The sequence below is a fragment of the Sciurus carolinensis genome, unplaced genomic scaffold, assembly GCF_902686445.1.
Source record: "Sciurus carolinensis unplaced genomic scaffold, mSciCar1.2, whole genome shotgun sequence".
Classification (NCBI taxonomy): domain Eukaryota; kingdom Metazoa; phylum Chordata; class Mammalia; order Rodentia; family Sciuridae; genus Sciurus; species Sciurus carolinensis.
In genome coordinates this window covers 118,635-125,175 of record NW_025920288.1, presented here as the reverse complement: position 1 = coordinate 125,175, position 6,541 = coordinate 118,635, and positions in this window count along the sequence as shown.

Here is a 6,541-nt window from a genome sequence, read left to right as displayed (position 1 = left end):
CCAGCAGTTCCTAGAAGACAGACATCTGTGTCACATGGCTCAACCTAGTCTGATTCTGCTAAATGAAGATGGCTTCCCACCCCTTTTTTTTAAAAATTGGCCTTAATTTTGTTCATTAATTTTTTGATTGGCTTAATTTTTATTCATTTAAAAACTTTTTACAGACTGCATTTTGAGTAATTGTACACAATGGGGTACAAATTTTCATTTATATGGTTGTACATGATGTAGATTCTCACAATTCATGTAATCATACATGTACATAGGGTAATGGTATCTGTCTCATTCCACTATCTTTCTGACCCCTGTCCCCCTCCCCCTGTCATTTCCATCTACACAATCCAATATTCCTCCATTTTTCTCTTACTCCTCCACCCCCTCACCCCCATTATGTATCATCATGCACTTATCAGAGAAAGCACTCTGCCTTTGGTTTCTTGGGCCTGGCTTATATCACTTAGCATGATATTCTCCAACTCCTCCATTTACCTTCAAATGCCATATTTTTATTATTTTTTGTGACTGGATAATATTCCATTGTGTATATATACCACAGGTCTTTACTCATTTATCTATTGAAGGGTATCTTAGTTGGTTCCACAATCTAGCTATTGTGAATTGAGCTGCTATAAACATTGATGTGACTGTGTTACTATAGTATGCTGATTTTAAGTCCTTTAGGTATAAATGGAGAAGTGGGATAACTAGGTCAAAAAGTGGGTTCATTCCAAGTGTTGTAAGGAGTCTCCATACTGCTTTCCAGAGTGGCTGCACCAATTTGCAACTCCACCAGCAATGTACAAGTGTGCCTTTTCTCCCACATCCACGCCAACACCTATTATTGCTTGTGTTCTTGATTATAGCCATTCTAGTTGGGGTGAGATGAAATCTTAGGGTGATTTTGATTTACATTTCTCTAATTACTAGAGATGATGAGCACTTTTTCATATATTTGTTGATCACATGTATATCTTCTTATGTGAAGTGTCTGTCCAGTTCCTAAGCCCATTTATTGATTGGGTTCTTTGAATTTTTAGTGTAAAGTTTTTTAAAGTTATTCATAAATTTTGGAGATTAGTGCTCTATCTGAAGAGTGTGGGGGTGACAATTTTCCTCCCATTCTGTAGGATCTCCTTTCACATTGTTGATTGTTTCCTTTGCTTAGAAAAACCTTTCTAGTTTGAATTCATCCATTTATTGATCCTTGCTTTAATTTCTTGTGCTTTAGAATCTTGTTAAGGAAGTCTGAACCTAAGTCAACATGATGAAGATTCAGTCCTACTCTTCTGTTTGTTGCAGGGTCTCTGGTGTCATTCCTAGGTCCTTGATTCCTTTTCAGTTGAGTTTTGTTCAGGGTGAGTGACAGAGGTTGAATTTCGCTTTACTGCATATGAATTTCCAGTTTTCCCAGTACCATTTGTTGAAGAAGCTGTCTTTTATCATTTGTTTGTTTTTGGCACCTTTGTCTCCTATGAGGTAACTGTAATTATGTGGGTTTGTCTTTCTGTCTTCTATTATGTACCATTGGTCTACCTGTCATTTTGGTGCCAATACCATGCCATTTTTGTTACTATTGTTCTGTAGCGTAGTTGAGGGTTTGGTATTGTGCTACCTCCTGCTTAATTTTTCCTGCTCAGGATTGCTTTGGCTATTCTGGGATTCTTATTCTTCCAGATAAATTTCATGATTGCTTTCTCTATTTCCATGAGATACATCATTGGGATTTTAATTGAAATTGCATTGAATCTGTATAACACCTTTGGTAGGATGGCCATTTTGACAATATTAATTCTGCCTATCCAAGAACATGGGAGATCTTTCCATCTTCTAAGGTTTTCTTCAATTTCTTCCTTTAGCATTGTGTAGTTTTCATTGTAGAGGTCTTTCACCCTTTTTAAAAAAACCGATTCCCAAGTATTTTATTTTTTTATAAGGATACTGTGAATGGAGTGGTTTTCCTGATTTCTCTTTCAGAGGGTTCATCACTTATGAATAGAAATGCATTTGATTTATGTTTGTTGATTTTAAATCATGCTACTTTGCTGAATTCACTTATTCTAGAAGTTTTCTGGTGGCGTTTTTTGATCCGCTCAATATAAAATCATATTGTCAGCAAATAGTGACAACTTGAGTTCTTCTTTTCCTATTCATATTCCTTTAATTTCTTTGGTCTGCCTGATGGTTCTGACTAGTGTTTCAAGGATGATGTTGAATAGAAGTGGTGAAAGAGGGCATCCCAGTATTGTTCCAGTTTTTAGTGAGAATTCTTTCAGTTTTTCTCCCTTTAGAATGATGCTGACCATGGGCTTAGCATAGATAGCTTTACAATGTTCAGACATTTTCTTACTATCTCTATTTTTTCTAGTGTTTTGAGCATGAAGGAGTGCTGTATTTTTCAAATACTTTCTCAGTACCTATTAAAATAATCATATGATTCTTATCTTTAAGTGTATTGATGTGATGAATTACATTTATTGATTTTCAGATGTTGGATCAACCTTGCATTCCTGGGACAAACTCCACTTGATCAGGATGCAGTATGTTTTTAATATGTTTTTGTATGCAATTTGCCAGAATATTAAGAATTTTTTCATCTATATTCATGAGGGATATTGGTCTAAAGTTTTCCTTTCCTTGATGATTCTTTGTCTGGTGTTGGTATCAGAGTGATACTAGCTTCATAGACTGAGTTTGGATGGGTTCCCTCCTTTTCTATTTCACGGAATAGTATGAGGAGTATTGGTATTAGTTTTTCTTTGAAGGTTTTTAGAACTTGGCTAAGAATTCATCTGGTCCTGGACTTTTCTGGGTTGGTAGACTTTTGATGGCTTCTTCATTTCACTGCTTGAAATTGATCTGTTTAAATTGTGTATGTCCTCCAGCTTCAGTTTGGGAGGATCATGTGTCTCTAGAAATTTGTCAAAGTCTTTGATGTTTTCTATTTTGTTGGAGTATAGATTTTCAATGTAACTTCTAATTATGTTATGTATTTCAATGGTGTCTGCTGTGGTTTTTCTTTTTCATCATGAATTCTAGTAATTTCAGTTTTCTCTCTCCTCTTCATCAGTGTGGCTAAGGGTTTATTAATTTTGTTTACTTTTTCAAAGAACCAATTGTTTATTTTGTCAATTTTTTGACTTTTTTCATTTGTTTCCATTTCATTGATTTCAACTCTGATTTTACTTATTTCCTGTCTTCTACTTCTTTTTTTTGTGTTGTTCTATTCTTCTTTTTCAAGGACTTTAAGATGTAATGTTAGGTCATTTAGCTCTTGAGCATTTATTCTTTTCTTGAATGAGCTCCATGCAATGAACTTTCCTCTTAGCCCTGCTTTCATAGTATTCCAGAGATTTGATATGTTGTATAGTTGTTCTGATTTATATTAAGAATTTTTTATCTCCTCCATGATGTCTTCTCTTATCATTGCATCATTCAACAGCATATTATTTAGTCTCCAGGTATAGGAGTAGTTTCTGTTTTTTATTTTCTCACTGATTTCTAATTTCATTCCATTATGATCTGATAGAATACAAGGTAGTATCTCTATTTTTTTTGTATTTACTAATGACTACTTTGTGGCATAACATATGGCCTATTTCAGAGAAAGATCCATGACCTGCTGAGATGAAAGTGTATTCACTCAATGATGGATGAAATACTCTGTATATATTTGTTAAGACTAAATCATTGATTGTATTATTTAATTCTATAGTTTCTTTGTTCAGTTTTTGTTTGGAGGATCTATTCACATGGTGAGAGTCATGTGTTAAAGTCACCTAGTTGTTGTGTTGTGGTCTATTTGTTCTCTAGATTTGAGAAGGATTTGTTTTATGTACATGGATACTCCATCATTTGGGCATAAATATTTACAATTGTTTTGTCTTGCTGATTTATGGTTCCCTTAAGCAAGATGGAATGCCGTTCTTTATCACTTCTGACTATTTTAGCTTTGAAGTCCTCTTTATCTGATATGAGGATGGAGACCCCTGCTTTTTTACTGAGTCCATGTGGGTGGTATGTTTTTCTCCATTCTTTCACCTTTAGTCTATGAATGTCTTTTTCTATAGAACAGTGTCTTGGAAGCAGCATATTGGTGGGACTTTTTTGTAATCCAATCTGCCAGTCTATGGTTTTTGATGAATGAGTTTAGGTCATTAACATTCAGAGTTATTATTGAGATATGATTTATATTCCCGGTCATTTTGGCTTATTTTTGGTTTTTAACTTGACTTGGTTTCTCCTTTGACTTTTCTTTTAGGGTAGTTCCACCCTTTGGTGACTTGCATTGTTGGTTTTCACTTCCTCCTCATGGGATATTTTGCTGAGAATGTTCTGTAGTGCAGGCTTTCTATTTGTAAACTCTTTTAACTTTTGTTTATCATGGAAGGATTTTACTTTGTCATCAAATCTGAAGGCTAATTTTGCTAGGTATAATGTTCTTGATTGGCATCCATGTTCTTTGTCTTTTTTTTTTTTTTTTTTTTTTTTTTTCCTTTTGGGGTGCTGGGGATCGAACCCAGGGCCTTGTGCTTGCAAGGCAAGCACTCTACCGACTGAGCTATCTCCCCAGCCCCTGGCATCCATGTTCTTTCAGAGCTTGAAATATGTTGTTCCAGGCCCTTCTATGGTCTGAGCTGAGAAATCTGCTGATATCTGTATTGTTTTCCACTTACTTGTAATCTGATAATGTTCTCTACAGCCTTTAAATTCCTATCTTTATTTTGTATGTTAGGCATTTTCATTATAATGTGCCTTGGTGTGAATCTGTTGTAATTTTGTGCATTTGGTGTTCTGTAAGCCCCTTGTATTTGATTTTCCATTTTGTACTTCAGGTTTGGTTTGGTATTCTTCCTTATATTATTTCATTGAATAGGTTGTTCATTCCTTTGGTTTGTATCTCTGTGCCTTCCTTAATCCAAATAATTCTTAAATTTGGTCTTCATGATATCCTGTAATTCTTGGAGATTCTGTTCATGATTTCGTACCATCTTCTCTGTTTGGTCAACTTATTTTCATGATTAAATATTAAATATCTCATTTGTCTGAGATTCTGTCTTCCAAGTGATCTATTCTGTTCGTATGCTGTCTATTGAGTTTTTAATTTGGTTTATTTTTTCCTTCAAGTATTTGTTTGTTTTTGTTTTTCCAGAAGCTCTATCTCTTTATTGAAATGATCTTTTGTTTCCTGCATTTGCTCTTTTAACTCTTTACTGGAGAGATCATAGATTGCCTGTATTTGCTCTCTTATCTTCATCCTTTACTTCATGGATCATTTTAATTATGTACATTCTAAACTCCTATTCTGACATTTCTACTGTCATGCTGTCATTGAATTCTATTAAATAGCATCTTGGTTTGTTTGGGACATTTTCTTCCCTGTTTCTTTTCATGTTGTTCCTGTATCTTCCCCTCTAGCAGTAAGGATCTGAGGTATTGCAGTTTTCCCCCACGTAGGTTTATTGTGACCCTGCGGTTTTCCAATACCTCTCCTTTAAGGGGGAGAACAATATTAGCACTCCCCAATCCAAAGTATAAGCAACCCTATACCAGATAGCACCTATGAAGACGTTAACAGTATTATAATAAGCAGATAGGATGAGTTTGATTATCATGTACAATATAGAATTGCAATGAGCTCTACAAATTCTAATGGTGGACAAAGTGGATGGGGAGGGGTGTAGAAAATAACTGTTAATGTGATAATAAGTGAGTATATAAAGATACTAGGTCATGGGAAGTGTGAGAGCAAGATCAAAAGAAGTTAGTTGTTAGCATGAGAAAAGGGAGAAAGAGATTCTGAGGAAACAAGTAAATAAAAGGAAAACAGAGTGAGAATAAATGAATAAAAAATTTTTAAACGTATGGTATGAGGGTCATTTGCTATTCAAACCTCCCTGTCCCCAGTATCCTGATGCAAGAGAGGTACCCGACAAAGAGTTTCCATTCTTGAGCAGGCAACTCAGGATGGGAGTTGACCCACCTAAAGATGGTGGCTTCCCATTTGGGGATAATCCAATATGGTTGCACCAACTTCTGAACACATTGGGAGCTGTGAAGCTGCAGTGCAGGTGCTGATTGTGTGCAGTGTGTGTTCTGACTGGGGTTTGGAAGTAGCATGTGGTATTAGTCAGGTCAGGGTCTGGAAGCTCCCATGCTCTTTGATAGGCAGAATTAACATTGTCAAAATGGCCATCCTCCCAAAAGCACTATACAGATTCAATGCAATTCCTATTCAAATCCCAATGACATTTATCATAGAAATAGAAAAAGTTATCATGAAATTCATTTGGAATTAAAGAGTCCCAGGATTGCCAAGGCGATCCTTAGCAAGAAGAGTGAAGCAAGAGGCATCACCTTACCAGATCTTAAACTATACAACAGAGCAATAGTAACAAAAACAGTATGGTATGAGCACAAAAATGGTTAGACCAATGGTACTAAATAGAACACAGAGACAAACCCACATATATATGGCTATCTCATACTATACAATGGTGCCAAAAATACACATTGGGAAAAAGATAGCCTATTCAACAAATGG